This window comes from Nothobranchius furzeri, chromosome 6 (assembly GCF_043380555.1).
Source record: "Nothobranchius furzeri strain GRZ-AD chromosome 6, NfurGRZ-RIMD1, whole genome shotgun sequence".
Lineage (NCBI taxonomy): Eukaryota > Metazoa > Chordata > Actinopteri > Cyprinodontiformes > Nothobranchiidae > Nothobranchius > Nothobranchius furzeri.
The window spans coordinates 60,296,385-60,320,356 of NC_091746.1; the positions used below are offsets into that span (position 1 = coordinate 60,296,385).

The 23,972-nt window shown below is 38.5% G+C and overlaps 1 protein-coding gene across 1 annotated transcript in view; it reads left to right on the top strand.

Moving 5' to 3' along the window:
* LOC107373312 (homeodomain-interacting protein kinase 4-like) overlaps positions 1 to 23,972 on the top strand; it is a 745,746-nt gene that overhangs the window by 498,491 nt on the left and 223,283 nt on the right. The window lies entirely within an intron of this gene.

Genomic DNA, 23,972 nt, shown 5'->3' on the forward strand with positions numbered 1-23,972 from the left:
ATGAAACTAACACAAACCTACCTCAATTGGATGGTGTCCTAAAGTCGCAGCAACGTGATGTAAGTTTTGAACCCATCATACACGATCAGACACATACATCTGAAAAGACCAAAGTCTTAGAGAATAGCTCATCAGCTCTGTCGGAAACAGAGAGCTCACTTCGTCCTGTCTCAGTTGAGAATCAAACCGAAACGGATGAGCATGATACTGTGCAACCAGAGATGTATGTCAGGAGATCTGAACGAAGTAGTCAGCCTCCTCAAAGACTAACTTACTCTCAATTGGGCAATCCACTAGTGACCGTAGTTAGGTCCCTTTTCCAAGGACTTAATAAAGCTTTTATTGACTCTCTTACTCAAGAAGTTGTGTACCCCGTAGAAACAATGCACAGGGACGTGCATGATATTTAATGGGGGAGGATGTAACCCAGAAGCTAGAACCTTAATGAGGTATTAACTAATTGGCTTACTAATATGATCCATCCTCAATTTAGATAAAATATAAAATATAAATTAAGGAAATTAACAATACTAATTAATAGATATCTAATTAACTAATAGATAATTTCATAATGAATTATTGGAAGGGTGAATAACTAAAATAACGAGTTTAATATTAAACATCGGTTAAAACAAGAATCTTGAACATCACTAACAGAAACAGAAGAGGAAAGCTGTATACTATTGGTCCAGGTGGGAATCTGAAATTTCATTGGCTGAGAGAAATAAGTCCCGCCTCCGCGAAATAAAACCGTGCGACGCAGCTGAGCGAGAGGAGAGACAAACGGCTGTGCAGCACGCAGATACAGAAAGCAAAGACTGAGCGGTTAGAGAGAGAGAGAGAGAGAAAAAAAAACAACGGTCGAGGCCGTGAAGAACCCTGATTTGGGTGCCGCATAGATAGAGGGAGAGGCGGACTTGACTCCTTCTAATAAGAGCTAGGAACTTGGAACCAACGCGATTTGTGTGGAGACGACAGAGTGAACCAATCCTCTGTAGGAGGGAACCGTTGGAGCGCGTTGGCTGGGTTTTTTTTTTTTCCTTGGGTTTGATCCCGACTCCTATGATCACTCACTTGGAACGAGAACTGGATTTCTTCCTGACGAGGGAGATGGCGAGCCTTAACCACTGAACGAACCAGGACATCTCAGGTAACTGAAGAGCAGACTGCTCTCTTCTGTGAACAATCTCAACGGTGCGGTAGGAAAAAATCGCACCACCGGACTCTGACTTTCACCCCAAGCGTGGGGATTTGACTTGACGCCGGCTGACTTGTGACTCATATGATCAAATCTCATACCGAGCATTTTACTATTGTCGATTGTTTTCATCTGTTTTTGTGTGTTATCTTTATGTGTTATATTTCCCATTATTATTAAAATTTAGTATATAAACCGTTTCATGCTATACCCGTGACTCCAGTCATTCTTAAACAACCTCCAATTCTCCCCGAACCTAATTATTGGCCCATTTGTTTATTTTTTCTTTTAATTATCTTATTGTATCCTGTAATCCGGTTACATTAGCTTACTATCAGGTAAAGTTGCTGGAGAAAGAAAGGGAATATTTACTATCATCTCACACTAAACACTCACAGGAACAATACTCTGCCCTGAAAATGCTTAATATGTAGCTTCAGATTAAAAATTATGCGGTACAAGACATATATGATGTTGACTAGTGTGTGTCACGTGTGTGTGTGTGTGTGTGTGTGTGTGTGTGTGTGTGTGTGTGTGTGTGTGTGTGTGTGTGTGTGTGTGTGCACGTGTTAAGCCCCGGATCTTCTTCAGTCCTAAATCCGCCCCTGCACACCCTAATGAAGTATTCAATTTAGTTGTGTCATCTTAACCTTGTTGCTTGGGTGTAAAGGGTAATAAAGATTTGTATATCACACTTAACATTTAACCAGTTGACATAACTTAGCTAAGTAAAATAATCAATTTATTTTTAGAGTGTATAGTTTCCATGGTAGTGCAATAAATTATACACAGAATACTGAGATTTCAATCAAGAAATTATTAATTACAATTTTTCAGTGAACAAAGTCTTGTTTCACCCAAGAGTTTATTTTCATTAATCATCCAAACAGATGCTTGAATATAAACCTTTGAATTAAAAAGTCAAAATAAACTAAGACTATCATTTACCTCCTAAAATTCAACTCATAGTTTGTTTTTTGTTATTCTGTTATGTCAGAATGTGGTGGAGGTGAGGACCCAGAAGGCAAACATGACAAATGCAGGTTTAATAAGAACTAACACTTTAATAATGAATAAAACGAGCTGGCAGGGCTGCTCAAATAAATGAATACAGAAACAAACTAGGCAGATTTAACCTGAAGCATGATGCAGTATCCTGCATGTTTTAGGTGTTTCCCTTCTTCAACACTTGATTTGGTGGATTAATTTCCTCCCTGACAGGGTCTCAAGTTCTGCAGAAGCCTGGAAATCACCTATAGATTTAGTCAGATGTGTTGGAACAGAGGATCATCCAAACTTACAGGAGAGTGGTCTTCAAGGACCCGAACATCACATCACAGTCATCCAAATGCAATAGAAAAAAATAAGTCATGTACCCAGTACGCCCATGTATGGCCTTTCACATCCTGACTCAAGGCTATAAGTAAAATTAATAAACAGATAGATAAGAAAAGGCAGCTTTACTTGTATTGCACATTTCATACACAGAGGCAAAGAGCTTTCCAAGAGCAAGAACAGAAAAATCTAGGTGAAAGCGTCAATTAAGACACAAATAAACTTAGATCTAATTAAATACACAATTTCAATTCAGAATTAAGAATCAGATATAGGGCAAAGTTTTAGGGTGAGTAGTTACAGTGCAGAATGTGCAGTGGAAGAAACATTTATTTGAAGGCTGATGAATACATGGACGTTTCTAAATTAGATTTAAAAGTTACTATATTTGGGGCACATTTGAGGAAGCTGACTCCATTCTACCAGCTGACTGTTTCCTAAGGATCTTAGAGCCTGCTGGGCAAACATACTGGAAGAAGATCCAACATGTATTTTGGTCCGATGCCATTGAGTGATTTATAAACTAGTAGAAGCACTTTTAATGAAGGGTTAGGGCTGGGCGATATATCGAAAATGGGTCATTGTCAAAATTTCTGCCTCTAATCAACATCGTTTTTCCCTTCTCAAGAAATTCAATACTAAAAAAATTGAAAAGCTGGATGTTGGTTAGCCCCGTTCATGCCGCTTTAAGAAGCTGTACTACCTTGAGTCACATGACAACTTGACTCAATTTAATACACTTGACAGCCCCATCTGGTGGACTTTTTTTTTTTTGTTTGTTTGTTTGTTGCACAAACCTGTAGTTATCGTCCATTTATCGTTATCGAGATGAAATCCTCAAACTACAGTGATACTGATTTTAGGCCATATTGCTCAGCCGTACTGGTAACGAGTGTAGAGATATAAGAACAGGAGCAATGTGCTCGGCTGTCTTGGTTCTCAAAGTGATCCAGTTATATACAATAAGAATTTACTAAGGCAAAAATAAACAAAAAGATGCCAGTTCATTTCTTAATGAGTCCTGAAACTAACACAAACTGCTGTTTGAGTTTTATTCATCTTTATTTGGGTTTATTACATCTTTAAACAGAATAAACTAATCTGTCTTCAGTATTGTGACACTAGGCTTACAGAGGTCACCTTCAGCAGCTCTGCTGTTTCTGAAGATTCTTGGTGTTTCAGCCTCCTCTATTTTTAACACTGAATCTATTGTTTTAATGCGTTTGAGAAGAAGCAGACTCTTATCTTACTTGACACCATCACATACGGGTTGTTTTACTTGTGTGACCTCACTGCTATACTTTAATTCATCTGCATGCTTTCTGTGGAGTGCCAGAACCCACGGCATGTGTGAGGAATGTAAAAAAGGCTTGGAGACAGTTTGCAAACTCATTTTTATAGTAATTATAATTATATATTTATCATGTTTCTGGCCAGACGCCTTCGGTCTTGGAACCGCAGCAGTTTGCAGCTGTGAATTTATATCCCTGCATTTGGAAATTTGTCACTAAAACTGGGTCAGTCTGAAGCAATCACAAGAAAATCCTTCATGGCTTTTACAACAAAACCATCAAAATATCCTTAAACTTGACACTTCACCTCTCCTCAGAGTGGGACGTTGGGTTAACGGAGTTGTGATCAACATGTTCTAAAATAGAAAATCATCAATTATATGGGTGCAGAATTTCTGTTGTAGCCTATTTACCATGTTCACAGCTTTCTCTTCATGCAGCATCTTTAGTTAGCAGTCGACGTGATAAACTAATATTTGTAATTTGTGCACATCGGGAAACAAACAGCAAAAATCTGTTTCAGGAGTTATTTTTGTTACAGTTGTTGGCATAATTCTGAAAAACAAAACAAGTAAGTCAACTATCTTTTTATCTAAACCATGAAATTCATGGCAGACATGTAAATGTTGATACTCATTTTATTAATTCTCTCTTAATATTACACTACTCTGTCTTCTTTGTTTCTGTAATTTAAATAACTTTAATTTATCTTAATCAGTTTAAAATAAGACACAAAAACCAGAGTAAAAAATATGCATATAAGGACAAAGAACAGAGTCAGGGGGTAATTAAAGTAAAAATAGGTGTGCCATTTTTTCCTCTTTCTTTGTTAGAAATTAGATTATTTAGCATTTTTCACCTGTTATTTAGCTGAAAACAATGATGGTGTGTTGCTTGTTCTGCTTGGTTTTTATTTGTCACTTTTTTATTTTGTTTTGTTTGTGTTTTGCTTTTACAAATTGAAAAAATACATTTTTCTAGTAGGGGATAAAATTATACCTTTAATTTAGTTTAAATAAATTATGATGTTTTTTTGTTTTGTTTTGTTTTTACAGAAACACAACTTTTACATCTATTTAGAGATATCGGGATTAGTTGAAAGAAATTATTTTGTTTATTTATTTATTCATTTTTGGTTTATTTGTATTTTGGATTGTTTTGCATTTGTAAAGTAAAGTAAAACAACTTTTCTTTAGTAAATGATAAGTTATGGGGTAGTGTTCAATAATGCATACTCTACCAACTCCTTTTTCTAACAAATGAATGATTAGGATTGAAATATCATGTAAGTGAATAGATGTCCAATACTACTAAGATTGTATCTTGTCTGAGATCATCATCCTCATAAATTTGGGAACAGGTCCCACCTGATCCACCTTAAAGCAACACACATTCACTCTTACTTCATTTCCACATTTACCAGTGTGGAAACCCCGAGGAAGGAGATGGTTTAAATTGTGCAACCTCTGGGCTTTCAGAAGCTCCTGTTCATCTTGCTACTGTTACAGCAGAGCAGCACCCCAGAAGAAAAGCCGCCTCATCCTGAACCAAAGAGCTTGGTTTACTTAGCTTCACAATAATCATTGAAGAAGTGAAAACGTTGGTGAATGATAGGATCTGAATAAAGATTACCCACATATGTGACTAAAGACATCCCTGTTTCCCAGTTAATTATAACTCAATCTGTTTTCATCGCAGCAGAAGATGAGACATTCTTTTTAGTTTGTTTTGTGTTTCATCAAAGTTCCTGCCTTGTTGTGGAATTGTTCTAACTCAATGAAAGCAGCCTTCTGTTGCTCTATTGATGAAATCCGACAGCAGGGAGCAACACTATTTTAATCTGTTAAATGCAGAGGTGGAAAGTAACGAATTACATTTACTTGTGTTACTGTAATTGAGTAGATTTTTTGTGCATTTATACTTTTTAAGTAGTTTTTAAAATCTGTAATTTTACTTTAACTTAAGTATTGTTTTTTGTAAGTATTGTATTTCGCTACATTTTTTATCTTATCCGTTACCGAGTTAAAAAAAACAACATTGCAAAATACTGTCGGCACGGTTCGCACTGGATTCAGACTCAGACACCACAGAGAAGAGACGAGAGTATAAACATATACATATGTAGAAGTGTCTTAACGCACTCGAGAGTGATCCAGCGCTTAATGAAGTGTCTATGTATATATGTCTATACTGGTTAGACTCAAACATCGAAGTGCTGCGGACGCTGAAGGCGCGCACCAGAAGAACTGAGTGCTTAAGTTACGAGAGTGTTACGGGGTATGAAGGAAAGGATAAGAAACACTAACTAACTACTCGGAAGACTGGAGGATCGCCTAAGAAGATCAAAGCTTGTGAGAAGGAATGAAGAGATGTCTGAGCGGTCAACAGGTGAGTTGAACATCTTAGTGTGAAGCATGTGTTCAGTGACCTTACAGTGCAATGAATGATGGGTAGGAAAAGAAAATAGGCGCTAATGGTACGAGAAAGACAGCCTGGCCTGCCAGACTCCTGTTTAATTCACGTCATACACGGCGATGCTCAATTTCTCATAAACAACGAAGACAGTGGTGGAGTTCACTGTGGCTCTTTCCTCTGTTCTAAATGACACAGATGTCTTTAAAACCACAAGTAGAAGCACTAAAAGCATTTCTTCTAAAAAATAAAAGATGTTTGCACCATTGCCAGACACTTTTTTTTTTTACTACAACTAGAAATCTATCGCGTCGTGGTACAGTTGGGATTTCCTTCTTTTTTCTGATTGGTCATTTTTGAGCTTCCTAGTCCTGCCCCTCAAGTGATCTTCCAGCTAAAAGAAAAACTCAGCAGACTGGAGACTGTCTCCAAGATGTGTCTGCCACTCTTCAGAGCCATTCAGGATGGTGTCCAAAAGCACTTTGGTGAGATGATGGAAGACCCTGAGCTGACTGCTGCTGCAATCCTTCTTCCAAAGTTCAAGACCACCTGGACTGAGAGGCACGATATCATTGAAGCAGGTAATATTTTATAATTTAATATCATACCTTAATCTGTTTCTTATTCATTTCAATCCTGTCAACATAATTAAAGTTCAATTATACGAGTCTGTTGACACAAATTATAGTATTTGTAAGGTATGTATTACTATAAACAATTCTTGTTGCATTTTCTATCAAAACGTAATTACCAGATATATTACATATGTGTTATGTATTTGTCATTCAACAGGTTTGATCAATATGAGAAGACATCTTCACCAGATGGCAGAGGCTGGGGCGGAGCAAGTCAAGCAACAGTCATCACATCTTACCCTCATCTTTGTTTAAAAGTGCTTTTCAGTCCATCGGTCCCAGCGTGCTCTCTATAATTAATGCTTCTCTGGTTTCTGGTCAGGTCCCTGCTTACTTTAAGAACGCTGTAATCCACCTGCTTCTTAAAAAACCGAGTCTCGACCCCTCTCTCCATAGCAGCTTCAGACCCATCTCTAAACTTCCGTTCATCTCCAAGATCTTGGAAAAGGTTGTGGCTAAACAACTCACAGCTGCTCTTGATGAACATAACATCTATGATAGCTTCCAGTCAGGTTTTTGTAGAGCTCATTCTACTGAAACAGCTCTTTTTAGGATCTCTAATGACCTTCTGACTCACAGTGATGCAGGGGACTGTTCTGTTCTGGTCCTGCTGGACCAGACTGCAGCCTTTGACACTGTTGACCATCACCTGCTACTGGAGAGGCTGAGAGATTGGGTAGGCCTATCAGGATCTGCCTGGAGGGGGGGGGGGGGGGGGGGGGGGTCATTCAGGGAAAAGTCATGGGCTTGTGACTATAACCTAATTTATGTTACTAGTTTGCAGTGTAACTGCCTTTGTACTTCAATATGCATATTTGTTCATTTAATTAAAAAAAAAACGGCCACTTTGAGATTTATACCCCATTGTCTTTTTTAACTATTCAGAAGAGCCCGTCCTTGCACAGTCAAAAAAAATAACTAAGTAACTTTTACTCTGACTACATTTGATATAAACTACTTTTTACTTTTACTTGAGTACAATTTGAGGCAGGTAATTTTACTTGTAATTGAGTAAAATTTCATGAAAGTAATTATACTTGTACTTAAGTACAACATTTTAGTACTATTTCCACCTCTGTTTAAATGACAAATAAATATTCTTCCATAATTTGATTGAAAGAAGCTGTTTTTACAAGCACTGGTCTTCCTGTTTTATTGATCTGTTTCATTCCGTACATCACAAACAGAGATTGCACTCCCTGAATAGGCTGGAGGCCAGCCTGCTCTGTGACAGACACTGATCTTCAGAGAAAGTAATTCCAATTAATGCAGCAGCAACACTCAAATAATGATGTCACCAGAGACCCAGCAAAAATGCAGCAGGTATTCTAGGTGCAGAATGAAACCTATACTGCATGTTGCCTTACCAATTAGGGAGGCTTGCACGTATCAGCCTTTTGTTTCTGCTTTCATGCTGAGGGAAATGAAGGCTGTACAACAGATGATCACTTTTAATGAGGCAGCAGCTGAAGCTTTCTTTTAAATGTTGTAGACCTACCAGGTGGTTATAAACAGTGTTTAAGCACATTTCTCTTTCAGTGTCATCTCTTTGTTCACACCAGAGAAAGACCTCACCACACACCTGCCAGAACTTAGGAGATCTTTACCGGATCTTGGCAAGGCCAAGGGATGAAGAAAGCAATGTTCAAAGCAGGACTTGCCATTGAGCTGGACAGATGGAGTCGTATGCAAGGTGAATCAGCCGCACCATACTAGAGGGAAAAATTCAACCCAGCATTCCATAAGTGTGGTCTTTATTTGGCGTATCAGACTTTGAACCTTTTGGGAAGGGTTTCTTTTTTAGTTTTAGGTGGTGTAATATTGCCATTGTTATACTGTGTTGCAGTTTAATATTTACTGAAGCTGAGTTGGACCCATGGGGTCTTCACAAGCTCCACCCGGCCATTTGAAAATCTCATTAAATATTTTAGCCAAAAGTTCTGGTGAAATCTTCCAGGTTCTTATGTGGTCCAAGAGTCATGCAACAAAGGGAACCAGGGTGTGGTGCAATCTTGGGTGTAGATTGTAGAATGGAATGTGACGAGGATCCAGAACATCATGGAGATGGAGACCTGAGAGATGTTTTTCAAGTTTTCTGAAGTCCGACCACATCGAACAATTAAAGCTGGTTTTGTTTTAGTGTTTTCCATAAAAACAGATGGTTTGATCTGGTCTTTTTTTTTTTTTTTTACTGTGTCCTGTCTGTCAGAATTGATGTCTGAATTCTGAAGACAAGCTTTACAGTTTTATTCTCACATGTGGAGCATAAAAGCTTCTGCTATAAGACCATTCCTGATACCAAAACTTTATTAGGAATATTTTCGGTTGATAAAAATCCCAACAAACACAGAGACAGAAAGGAAGAGAGAGAAGGAAGAATAAATAAACAATAAATGATGAACAAGAATCTGCTTCTAGACCTGCAGAAAGAGAGAGAGAGAGAGAGAGAGAGAAGGGGAAACACAAATATACAACAAGACCAAAATATCACTGCGCCAACAACATCAGGATATACAAAAGTAACAATTTTTGCTGAGAAGCACACAGTAATAATTCTTTGTGCATTTAGTGCCAACCACAGCCACCACACAGGTGATGTGTTGAAAATGCCTCAGTCCATCCTTGTGAGAGAGCCATGTGAGCCCCTGTGTTTGTGCACTCACTTGTATATGTAAGGTTTATCTATAGGAGTGTCCAATAGTGAGTGTGAGGGGTCACAGAGCTGCCCGCAAAGACGTGCAGAAGATGGAGGAGTTCCAAGCCCTAGAGATCAGGTCTTAAGACCGTTCTACACGACAGGAGGATAATGCCAATTTTTGGTCAGCCCCTTCTAACACACTTAAAGATATGGAAGTTTACCGTAACGTAGGCACCTTGACACTGAAAATGACTCTGAAATGCTCGGATGGTGGTCAGGACCACTCCGAACAAACGTAAATGTGAGATTTGAAACACTGGATTATCTTGGACAAATTTTCAAGTACAAAGGAATGTGCCGCCAGTTGAATGTACCGTTTAGCCAGTCAGTGGAAATTTCATCATTAGTGCATTTTATTTCATGGGTATTAGTGAATAAAAAAATGCACTTGCTTTAAGGTATGCGTTGGTGGGAGTGTTCTCGCTCGTATACCAACCCGTCGTTCTCAGTGACCATTGTGTCCTTGAACAGTAAATTACAAAGGAGCAGTTTGATGATGCAACTTGCCCTCACAGTTCTTATCATCTTCTACACAATGGAGAGCAAAACAAGTTAGCCGAGCAAAACAAAGGAAAAGCACCTCTTGGCAAAGCAGTCACAAGACTTTGAAGTTATCTAACTTGTCTTCAGAGAGGCTGACTTTGATGTTCAGAAAGCTCTCAGACAGTGACATATTCCCCTGAAAATAATTGTCAAAAGTGTTCGTGAGCACACTGACTGCCCTGCAGGCAGCAGAGATTTGAACTCTTGTTGTTCTTTGTTCAAAATGTTCCGCTGTTTCATAAGCTCTGTTGTTTGGCATTATAGTGTTTCTGCAGCCAGGTTGAGAATTTTGAAGACCTGAATACTCACATTTACGCTGGGAATAAAATCGTTTTGTTGGTTTATTTAGGTTGTTGCTTCAAGCTTGAGAACACACACACACACACACACACACACACACACACACACACACACACACATACACACACACACACACACACACACACACACACACACACACACACACACACACACATACACACACACACACACATGTTCCTCAGCTGAAAACATGCATGAGTGCTATTTTTCAAAGTGAAAACTTTACAATGAATGAAATAGTAAATAGTGCCAAAACACAAAACAAGAGATGTGACAAAAAAAATTTGGGCACGGCAACAAAAAAAATCCATCCATTACTCAATCCATTTATCTATTTATCCATACATCTCTGTTAGTGACCTAAATGTTCTCTCTCTAGTTACCTCTGGGTTACGTGAGTCTGAGATAATCTTGGTGATTCCTGGGTTAACTCTGGGGTTTCTTACTTGTCACACATGTTTGAAATACTTCATCTGGAAGGCCTTTGGGAAAGGATTTTATCAGATTCTTAAAGCGCCTGAACTAGTTTCCATCAGAGCAGATAAAGAATAACTCTATCCTAGATGGTTGGGTACAATTAAACCTTTATAGGGCACTCATTGAATAATTATACTTTTTAAAATTTCAACCCCATGATGTTATTGTAGTCCATAATCACAGTGTATTTCTGTTGTTACAGTTTTCAAAAATATTTATTTTCATGCAGAAAATCTGAGAAAAAAAGATTAAACATGGACGTTGGCCCTGTTCTGGTAAAAGAAATCCCAAAATGAAACACACAAACAAGTTAAATAAACATTATTTTTGAATAATATTGATTATTATAAGACACTTTAGAATAATGTAGCTAATTTTAGAACATTATATCACAGTTAAAAATACAGACTATATGTCAAAATTATTAGTTTTTCTCAATTGTTTACACACATTTTCTGGTACTTGAGACACAATGACCACAACATGTAACCAATTCACCAACCCCCTTAACCATTTCTGCTAAACTACAAGTGCAATTCCTGCTTTGCACTCAAATTGCAAATCTAAAAAACACTATTTTCAAAATATTGCACACAATTCTCTGCTGTTGGCACAATTTTCATGCAGAAAATATCTTGTTTTCACAAGGAGCACACTGCTATTCAAATATGCACACTGACTCATCACAAGGGCAAACACCCATCACACAGTTTTACAATCAGCAATCAGAGCTTTAGCATAAAAGAGCAACAGGTGAGCTTTTCTGTTTTGGAGAAATGGATGCCAACATTCGAAACAGAGACAGAGCCAGAGGAGCGAGATTATACAGTAAGGGGAGGAGGACGGGGACGAGGACGACCAAGGACCGTAATCTCTGATGAGATCCAAGCCACTTTGGTTGATCATGTGGTCAACCATGATCTAAGGCTGGGCAAAGAGTGAAGCCAAATTTGAGCAGGTACATTGTAGCATCCATCATCTGGACTTTCCGAACTGAGAACTGGTAAGAAATCTTCTCTCACTAGAAAATGGCAGTACTGCATATCAATATAATCAGTATTCAACGTGAATAGTAGTAGTATTGCCTGTGGATGGATTTGTTGGACAGTAAAAATACTGTAAAGTATGTTTCCAGTATTAAGGAAATGTATACCTACTTTGTATTCACATTATTTTACTATTTGTTTGGCAGAACTGAAAGATTCCCAACATGAGGTGGTCGGGAACGTCTTCTGTCTCCTGAACAGGAAACTGAAATCCTCAACATGGTCCTAGAAAACAATGCCATAACATTATGGCAAATACAGAGAAAAATAATAGAAAACAATGACATGTTTCAAAATATTGATAGGGTCAGCTTATCAACACTGGACCGTGTCTTGCGCAGATATCATCTCAGGATGAAGCAGGTCTACAGGGTGCCATTTGAACGCAATTCAGAAAGAGTCAAAGAATTGTGATATTGTGATATGTGTGCAAGTGAGTCCCACAATTGATGCATACACTCAACACTGTGTACAGTAAATTATACATATTTCAATATTATAATCATAATGATTGTGCTTCACAATAGTGACCACTCCATGTGTATTTCAGATATTGTCATGTGTGTTTCAGAAAGTCCTTGAAGAAGAGAGGATGCAGCATAGTTTTTTTCTTTTTACTGTAACTGTACACAGTAAATTCTTCTGTTGTATGTAGTGTATGTGTGCAACTTTGTGTTGGTTGGGAATGGGATATACATTGTGTACAATGTTTTGCAGAAAAAATAGAATAATTTTAACCATGTATTTGTATGTTCAGAGTGTAAAAACAATATTCTGAAATATTTTACAACACATGTATGTATGTACTGTCTGTAGTAACTGTAACACTGAACCAAAAAGGCTTAAGTCATTATGATGAATGGAGAAGAAGTGTTTTCCATTCATCATAGTGTTTTACACTGAGCACATAAATGTTCAGCTGGTTCTTATAAATTTCTATTGATATGATGTTTTGTGTGTGTCATTTGACAACAAAATCACATTGTGAGGAGAAATAACATTGTTTTGAATGTGAAGTTTCATTTTGCAGGTTAACTGAGGCGTTTTGCACATTGTGTGTGGTTTTTTGGATTTGTGTGTAGAGTTCTGAGAATATGAGGCATGCTTTCAGAAAATGTGTGTAAACAATTGAGAAAAATTGTAAACAATATAGAATATAGCCCCGCACTGATTATTGGAATGATCCCATGGCACAACCTGTGACTAGCTTGACCTCTGATGATTGTTTGGGTGAAATCCTGTAATTCTAAAAGTTTGTGAAAAGGCACACGACATCATTTATGATGTAAGTGGAAGTGCCTAAATATGGACGTTGGCCCTATAAATGGTTAATAAAGTTCTCTGACTCTGAAGCTCTACACAACTGCTGATCACCTACCATTTGGCCCAATAGAGAACCATTAAGAGGAAACAGTGGTTTTTACCCACGTTCACAGTTTTATGTGAGGTTGAAACCTAGATCTAGTGGTGAAATAGCAGACTGGTGCTTCTAATTTAAACCTCTACTTCATTGAGAAGTATCTTATTATAAATACAGAAGTAAATAATGAGAACAAACTTTTTCATATTTATTTTTATTAAATATCTGCGTACGTTTATAGCAGATTTGAGATGATTCCAGACTAATTAGCAATATGAAGTCTAGAAAGAACGAAGGTAAATTTGCCTTATAGTATGAAAAAGAGAATAAAAGTTGAAATTGTTCTAAGAAGAATACCCACATAAATATTTGAATTTAGATGTCAGAAGTGATTCTGGGTTGTAGTACAGAACCAGATCATGATGAAATGTGAAGAAATGAGAACAAAGGTAAAAGTCCATTCCCACAGCCCACTCTAACGCATCCATCTAACCAAAGCTCCAGATAAATGCATATAGGGAGGTTTTTTTGATTCTGCAGAACAGAACTGAACATGGATCCATTCAGCGTTTTAAATCCTCTCTCCTTATGTAACTGCAGAGTCTGACTGCTGTGAGGTTTTCTCTAAAAAATAAATCATGTAAAAAGTTTAGTAAAAATTCACCTTATTGGAATTTTTTTCTCTTTCTTTAATTTTAACATCTGAGAAGATTATCTATTACATCTTCTTGTGTCTTCTGCCATCGAGCCGTGGCGTTCCGTTCCTCGCTCTTTAATTTGTTGCATCAGTGGCAGTAGAGGCAGGGGTATTTTTAACTTATATTTTATGTAACCATCTAAAACTATTGCTGTTGACATTTGGCAGGTCATCTAAAATTCATTTAGCGTTTCTCATCTCATAGCAAAGAGCAAAGAGTGAGGATTGTGTCAAAATTATGTGTGTGTGTGTGTGTGTGTGTGTGTGTGTGTGTGTGTGTGTGTGTGTGTGTGTGTGTGTGTGTTTGTGTGTGTGTGTGTGTGTGTGCATGTGTGTGCATTCGTGCATGTATGTGTGTCAGTGTGTGTGTGTGTGTGTGTGTGTGTGTGTGTGTGTGTGTGTGTGCATGCGTGCATGTATGTGTGTCAGTGTGTGTGTGTGTGTGTGTGTGTATAATGCATGTGAGTGTGTGTGTGTGTGTGTGTGTGTGTGTGTGTGTGTGTGTGTGTTCATAAGTGCATTTGTGCATATGTACAATACAGGCCAAAGGTTTGGACACACCTTCCCATTCAATGTGTTTTCTTGATTTTCATGACCATTTACATTGGGAGATTCTCACTGAAGGCATTAAAACTATGAATGAACACATGTGGAGTTATGTACTTAGGAAAAAAAAGATGAAATAACTGAAAATACGTTTTATATTCTATTTTCTTCAAAATAGCCACCCTTTGCTCTGATTACTGCTCTGCACACGCTTGGCATTCTCTTGATGAGCTTCAAGAGGTAGTCACCTGAAATGGTTTTCCAACAGTCTTGAAGGAGTTCCCAGAGGTGTTAAGCACTTGTTGGCCCCTTTGTAAATGGTCATGGTGTAAATCCAAAAGGGTAAATTTTCACCTATATATTGACCAACATAGTGACCTTTCATCTACAGCATAAATCAATTTTCTATTTGGCCTTCTAAATCCAGAAGGTTCTGCTCAGCGCGTGTTGACATCTCATGAAGACAAAACATCCAGACAAACAATCTCTCCCAAAGTTCCTACACTCTCTGTGAAAGCCAGACGTCAACTTTCTTCACTCTTAATAAGTGAAGACTACACACTTTTATAGTTATAAGTTAAACAATCTTATGTGATGAATGAACAAGATGTTTAAATGAAATGTTTGAATACGGTGTGCTTAAATCAATGAATTTGAAATGAATATTGTTCTTACAATGATTCATTTATATCACAAATCACTATGTGTTTGAGTTAACATGTTAATCATTGTTTACACTAACACACATTACAATAAGATACATATTAAGGTTAAAAACGTCTTTGTATCTGCAAGAAGGCGTGGCTTTCTGAGGAATGTCTTGGTAAAGCCTTCCAGACATGGCACATTCATATTATCCAGGATACGCCACAATTATAAATAATGAATTTGTTCAAACAAGAATTACTTCCCGATTAATTCAGTTTCCATCTGACCCCCGATTCGGCCAAATCGGGAAAGATGCCTCTTTTGAAAAAAACTCCTTTGACCTTAAGTCAAAACTTTTCTGCAATGCTGCAAGTGATTACAGACACAACAGCTCTTTTCAGAGCCACCTCAACTCAGACATCCACCTTGGACACCCAATCTGAAGACCCCAGGTTGCTTCTCATGGCCGGGGAAGCTGAACTCAGAAGAAGCTGCCAATCTCTGAGTATTGTGGTTTCGACGTCCGGTGACCTCACCACTTTGACCGCAACCCTCCGGAGCAACTCATACCAGGGAATCGTAAGCCAGCATACTGGTGTCTGATGAGGTTTATAAATAAACAACTCTCTAGTTATAGCGTGTCTGATGAGGTTTATAAATAAACAACTCTCTAGTTATAGCGTGTCTGATGAGGTTTATAAATAAACAACTCTCTAGTTATAGCATGTCCGATGAGGTTTATAAATAAACAACTCTAGTTATAGCGTGTCTGATGAGGTTTATAAATAAACAACTCTCTAGTTATAGCGTGTCTGATGAGGTTTATAAATAAACAACTCTCTAGTTATAGCGTGTCTGATGAGGTTTATAAATAAACAACTCTCTAGTTATAGCGTGTCCGATGAGGTTTATAAATAAACAACTCTCTAGTTATAGCGTGTCTGATGAGGTTTATAAATAAACAACTCTAGTTATAGCGTGTCTGATGAGGTTTATAAATAAACAACTCTAGTTATAGCAAACAACAAATTCTTTTACACCCACATTTCACAATTTCTATCAGATACAAAGAACAGTTGCTACAACATCTAGCTTCCATCACATCACCTCACATCCACTACACCACATCTCCTTGTTCATGTCTTGTTATGCATAATTTGTTAGTTTAGAAAAAATAATTAAATTCCTTTTATAAATTATATTGACTCTGAATTAATACGAAGTGTGTTCATGGTCCCTGAATAAGCAAAGAACCCTAGAATCTTCTGATTAAACATTCAAAGATCAATCAGATTTATATTTCATATTTGTATGGAATATCACATATAATTGGTCATAATTAATATGTATTAATTGCTACAATTGTCATGAAAATAAAGAAAACACATTGAATGGGAAGGTGTGTCCCAACTTTTGGCCTGTAATGTAGGTGCATGCATTTGTCCATGTGTGTGTGCGGATGTGCCTGTGTGTGTTTGTGTGTTTGTGAGCGTGCATGTGTGTGTGTGAGCGCATGTGTGTGAATGTGCATTTGTGCATGTGTGTGTGTACGTGCCTGTGTGTGTTTGTGTGCGTGTGTATGTGTGTGTGTGTGTGTGCGCGCACGCATGCGTGTGTATGTGCATTTCTGCATGTGTGTATATGATGCTTGGGCAACATTCAGGTAGCCTGATCTGTTTATTTGGCTCGTTAATGACGCTCCAGTTTGACTTGAAAGAAAAAATATTTTCCTTTGAGTTTCATTGCGAGGACAAGACTTGTTTGAGGACATCATTATTAAATCATCAAGAAAAGACAGTTTATGTTTCATCATTTATCACATTAGCATTCCGATAATACAGTTTTGCCACTGGACTGGAGGAGGACGAGTCGTGGCACCTCTGACTTCCCAGTCTGATTGACTGTGAAGCGGCCCCTTTGATTGTAATGTGCTAAAGTGAAACATAATACCTCTGTAGCAGCCTAAGATCAATGACTCATGCAGCATTAGCTTTGCAGCGTCTTCTCAGCAGGCAGGGCCAGTAGTAGCTGTTTTTACATAGCCATTATGCATGCTTGTTGATGCCGCGAGACATGGTTATTTTTTCTTCTTCATTTTCAGCTGAGCGTCGACTCATGTTGCACGGAATTGCGTGAGTCCACTCTTGCTCTATGTTTTTGATTATTATTGTTATGGTGCACCATAATGACCAGTCTGGACAAACTGGTTGACCTGGCATGTCAGTGTTACAACCCAGCAGCCAGACTTGCTTTTCACACAAAAACATCACCCTTTTGTGTGTGCCAGCACTTTGAAACAGCAATGCAGCATTGCTGACAAAATAGCTACCTGCCTCACCCCGCCTGCTTGTATACACACACACACACACACACACACACACACACACACACACACACACACACACACACACACACACACACACACACACACACACACACACACACACATTTTCTTCTCTTTGTGGATTCAAAGCCAGCCTTTGTTCCCTACTCCAGGCTGGGCTCACATCCTCTCTCTGCTCCCTGTAAGCCTGCTCCGCTCTGTCATCAGGATTACAGGCTGTGCTGTAGCAGATTAATGACTGACAACTCTACACTCCTCAGCATTGCACGGCACACACAGCGTTACCAGGAAAGAGCCAGTGCCTGGTTGTGATCGAGAAGGGAACATCTGCGGGGGAGATAATGCATTGTGTCAGTCTGGGAACAATGTGTTAGCTGTGAGACGATGTGCGGTTGTGTTGCTGATTTTCAGGCTTTGGTACGTGCAGCTAAAGCGCCTCCACACCTGGGCGCAGCACAGCAGGTTGGAGGTAAGTCATAGGGCATGGGGCCTTTGTTGGTTGAGCTCAGCCTGAATTGTGTGAACAGCTGTGTACCAGCACCTTGTGAGTCCAGGGAATTAATAAAAGGAATTTACAATTTCCACCAATATTTTTTCTCCAATAAATATGCAGCATCGACTATGTTTGCCTTCCTTAATGTGTTGTTTGAGGCAAAAACAGTCAAACCAGAAGGGAAACTAACTGAAAGTGAACACTTTGCGACTTTGGAATTAAATTAGGCCAGGTTTTCATATCACCTCAGAGCCTCACAGAAGCAGCTTATAAGTGTGTCATGAATCACTAAGTAGTAATATTTGGAGCTTCTCACTGCCATCAAACAGCTGAGGCTTAATTTCCTGAGACTTGCCCTGGAGTGTCCATGAAAGTGGGCTCTGTGAACCACCATCTGAGGAATTTAAAAGCTCCTTTTTGGCTGCATTCTCTCACAAAATCCTCTTCGTATTCCTAGATATCAACAACTGTTTGCTAAGGCTTGTATTTTAGAGGTGATTAAAGTCAAGTGCTGCTAGTTAAGTCCTGCTTCACTTAAAACACCTAAAACCAAAAAGTAGTAGAATAACAATCCACGGTTTGAAAATGTGGGAGGACTTCACATTGCTGTGTTGTTATATTGATAGCTTTCACATTTTCTGCCATAAAAGTGTGATGCTTAGTGTCATTAGCCTGGAAATGAGTGGATTGCTAAATTCGGTTCGAGATGAAAGGTCCTACCTCAAGTGGGTGTGTTTAGGTTTCGGCAAGGTCTTGTTCACCAGAGAAAGAAGGAGATCGACAGGCGGGTCATAGTAGTGATGCGGACACGAAACTGATCAGTTTTGGTGAAGATGGAACTAAGTCACAAAGCAAAGCTCTCAATTTACCAGGAAATCTTCATCTCCACCCAAACCTGTGGTTCAGAGCTTTGAGCGATGACCAGAAGAACAAGATCCCGAACACAAGCAACTTAAATGAGTTTCCTCTGTGGGGTGTCCGGACTCAGCATCACAGAGGGGGTGAAAAGATCGGACAACTTGGAGGGACCAGGAGTAGAGCTGCTGCTCCTCCTCGTTGAAAGGAGCCAGCTGAGGTGATTCATGCATTTAGGAAGAATGCCTTCTGGATGCCTCTCAGAGGAGGTGTTTCAGGAATGTCCTACCCACAGGATGCCCTCAACTGGGCATCCTGTGGGTAGGACATTATATATTATAGGACATTATTGAGCCTACCTGTGGGTAGGAAACTGGGCATTTCCTGGGTCAACCCAGGAAATGTTGGGGGATTAAATATATATATATATATATATATATATATATATATATATTTCATTTATTATTAAAATAGAAAAAAACAATACTAACAAATTAAATGAGGTTTCTCAAACCCAGAAAATGAAAAGGGAACAGGAAGAAGAAAACTTATGTTATCTAACCCTTTTTAACTAAAATGACATTTTTGCAATGAAATAACAGTAATTATAAATTAGCCTATACAAAGTAATTGCTCGACTGTTTAGCTAACTTGAGTTCAATTTGTAAAGAAGAAAGAGAAAATTAATAGTAATAATAACAATTCAAAAAGCAAAAGGATTTTTGCACATACCGTAAATCCTCTAATACAGGCCGGTATTCAATTAAAGGCCGGGTCTCCAATTGTGGCCGGTGTCAGAGTTAGTTTAGGTAAATAATGGCCGGTCTCTTATTGTGGCCGGGTGGAATGTAGTAACAAGCAAGTATGAGCGTCCCGGTGGCAGGGTTATAGTCCCCAAATCAACCAGCAGGAGGCAGTAGACGTTCACGCAGACCTTTATTAAGCTTTTTCTTCAACGCTTTGTAACGCTACAGACACGATCCTCTATCACGCTCCTACCACACAGAGTCACGGTGTCAGTTAACCATGCTAATTCAACCCGCTCCACAGAACACACATCACCTTCCCTGTGGCTTACATAACACTCACACAACACGCAAATCAGCACATAGGAACTAGCAGAATGATAGGAAACACATATGACACAATACGCAGAATGCACCTGGCTTACAACCCCAGCCAGGTCATTACACTATCAAGTTCAAAGAGAACGTGCTGATTATGCAGCAGAACACTCTGGAGAGCAGCAGTAGGGGGTGTATGAACTAGTCAACTTCACTATAGTGACTTTTTATGCCTGTCGTCGACTAGTCGCTGTCACGTGATAATGACCGGCAAGATGCAGCCCTCGGAAAAGACAGCAGCCTGCTGTCAGCAGGTGACAAGCTCCTGCGCTCAGGGGGTGGGGGTGGGGGGGGGGGGGGGGGGGCAACGCGCTGTGCCAGACCGTAGGCACTGACACGCGATCGTTCATGTCGGTTCATTTCCTTTAATGTTTTCTGTCTTTTATTTGCGCCTGATGTGTATCGCTGCTGTGGAGCGGGGCGCATCAACTTGTCCCTGATGCGGCCGGCAAGCAGGGAGCGCTCCGCTGTTTTCGCGGTCGGTAGATCTGCCTCCTGAGCACGGCCACAGTAACAATCAGGTGTCGCCACCTCAAAAACTAATTTAACACGCGATCGTTCATGTCAGTTCATTTCCTTTAATGTTTTCTGTCTTTTATTTGCGCCTGATGCGTTTGCTGCATGCTGTGGAGCGGGGCGCTGCGCGCATCACCTTGTCCTCCGACGCACTGATCACTGATACGGCCGACAAACAGCGAGCACTCCGCTGTTTTTGCGGTCGGTAGATCTTTTAGAACTGCAGTTCAAAGGTAACTCATGAGGTGAATATATATGAACCCAGGTAGCAGTTTTTCTTTAGGATTGAGAGGAGATGCAGGAAGATAATAAACAGGCAGGACAGAAAAATAGTCAAAATAAAAACAAGTTAGTTTTTGTACCTGCTGTTGCAACAAACAGACACCATTGAAGGTCATCAGAAGTGAGGAACAGAAAATGAAATAATTATTTTAATGTTTAGAGCAGCAGGAACTCCGAGAGGCTGCAGGCGCATCAGTGAGTTTGCGGCCGCTGCGCAGGAGGAGGGGGGAGATGGCTGAAGCAGAAACTACCGTTGTTAAAAGAAATGTGTTTAACTTTGAAAATGTGGGCGCAATTTTAATTGTCAAAAACTCCAATGAACATTAGTTCATTTTGCTCAAATGGAAATAGAGGCCTGCCTCTAATACTGGCCCTCCTTCCAATAAAGGCCTGGAGCTTGATGAGCTTGAGTCAAATAGAGGCCCGGGCCTGTATTAGAGGATTTACGGTATACCCATTCATACATATATACATTAAAGTGCATCGCATGCCCATATGGTCGCACATTCTTCATCTATACATATACATATTGACATACATACGTATCCACTACATATACATAAACAAACATACATACATATTTATACATACACACATGAATATACCTACACACATCTTCTATAGCTTTATTTATTAATTTATTTGTTTTTCATATAATTGATTTGCACGTATATGATTCCAGTATTTCATTTTTCATTAGTTTTTCATCGTCGTCGTCTATGCTTAGGTATTGTAAATAATTCATGTCCTTTTAGTTCATATTTACTCTGTCTTTTTATAAATCTTCTAAGTAAATTTTTAGGAAGGTTTTTTTGTTTGCATTATTCATAAATTTAGAAATATTGTAGTCCACTAGGTCATAGAATTTTTATGTTTTTGTTTTTATGAATAACGGGTTAGATGGATCACTGTAATTACTCCTTGTAATGATTCTTATTTATTTTTTTGCAATATAGAGATGGAATTTGTATAAGTTTTATATGTTGTGCCGCAGATTTCTATACAATAGTTCAAATATGGTGCAATAAGTGAATTATATAATAAATATAGGGAGTTATCATCCAGTGACCATTTTACTTTATGTAACATTGCAATTGTTTTAGCTATTTTAGTTTTCACGTTGTTTATATGTGGCTTCCAAGATACATTTTCATCGATTATAACTCCCAAAAAATTTTACTTCTTTTACTCTTGTAAAATTAAAATCATCTATATTTAATAGACTTGTATCATTTGAGTTACTTTTACTAAATATCATGAAACATGATTTATCGGTGTTTAATGAGAGTTTATTCCCGTCAAGCCATAATTTTATTTTTTTCATCTCAGTTTGTACTGTTTCTACCATCTGTTTGATATTATCTCCTGCATAATAAAATGTAGTGTAATCTGCAAATAGAATACATTTTAATATATTTGATTTAGAGGCAAAATCATTTATATACATAATAAATAGTTTCGGACCCAGTACTGACCCTTGTGATACCCCACAAGTAATATCACGTAGATTTGATTTAATGTCATTTATTTGTACATATAGTTTCCTATCATTCAAATAACTTGTTAACCATTTTAGAGCCATTGCTTTGATACCATATTTACCAAGTTTTTTAAGAAGAATTTCATGATCTACTGTATCAAACGCTTTTTTTAAATCAATAAAAAATACTTATGAAATGGTTCTTTTTGTCAATGGCTTCTGATATTTCTTCTGTAAGTTCCATTAGTGCCATGGAAGTAGAATAATTAGTTCTAAAACCATATTGACTATTGTTTAATAAATTTCTTTCATCAGGAATTCATCTAGCCTAGTAATAAATAGTTTTTCTAACATTTTAGAAAATTGCGATAATAAGGATATTGGTCTGTAACTGGAAAAAGTGTTTTTCACCACTTTTGTATATTGGTATGACTTTTGCTATTTTCATGTTATCTGGAAATGTCCCTGTTGTGAAAGATAAATTACATATGTAAGTGAAGGGATAGATGATATTTTCTATTATATTTTTTATTAATGTTATGTCTAGAATTTTAAAGTCAGTAGTTATTTTATTGATGCATTTATTTACAATGATTCTTATTTCATCGCTAGTTACTGGACTCAGAAGTATACTATTTTTATTACTTGTTATTTTTCCACTGATGTTATAATTAGTTCTACTTATATCTTCATGTTGGTCAGGGAATACCTGGCTCTTCTGCTGGTGGAGGTAAGGGCCTCTGATGGAGTTGCTACCCCGCGAGCCAAACTCGGATAAGTGGGTAAAAACAGACAATCTGCCAACAAACCCAGGACCAAGTGCTGAAAGAAAGCTGGATTTATTGTTTACAAGTGATTTTACTGCATCTCACCTCATGCAGAATTGTGATGTTTGTCACTCTTTAATCATCAGATGTGTACTCGATTTAGGACCACATCTGAATGTGACCTTGTTCTGAATCATTTGAGTCCCTTTTGGTCACTTCTATCTGCAGCATGACTGTAGTCAAACAGTTGACTCTCATTTGTCAATAATTTACCAGTATTTTTATCTGAATGTAGTCACCATCTCATTCCAAGGTTGTCTCTATTTCACTCTAAACTCACTTTAAAATCAAACCCATGCCTGAAACCACTTGTGGCTAGTTTTGTGGAAAACATGCTGCCAACACACCTTGATCATGTCCAAAATCTGCCCCAAAACTTATGAGCGAGGTCCTGCGATTCGTAGGAGGAAATAGAGAACTCGTCAACATCTCAAAACTCCTTCACTAGCGTTGTTTGCAATTTGTCTCCTACAGTCACCGTCCAGTGAGATACTGGATTTAGTTCTACTTTCTCTCCACTCACACCTCCTTCTACTTATCTGATTGTCACACCTGCTCTACATCCTTTATCCTCATCAGAATCCGTGATGTTTTAAGGTTTTCAAAGTCTCATCAGCTGTCACACACACTGATGTGTGTGCGAAATTTGTTCTCCGCATTTGACCCATCTCCTGGGGGAGCGGTGAGCTGCAGACTCAGCCGTGCTCAGGAACCATTTGGTGGTTTAACCCCTCAATCCAACCCCTTATTGCTGAGTGCCAAGCAGGAAGGCATTGGGTCCCATTTTTTCAAAGTCTTTGGTATGACCCGACCAGGAATGGAACCCTGATCTTCCAGTCTCAG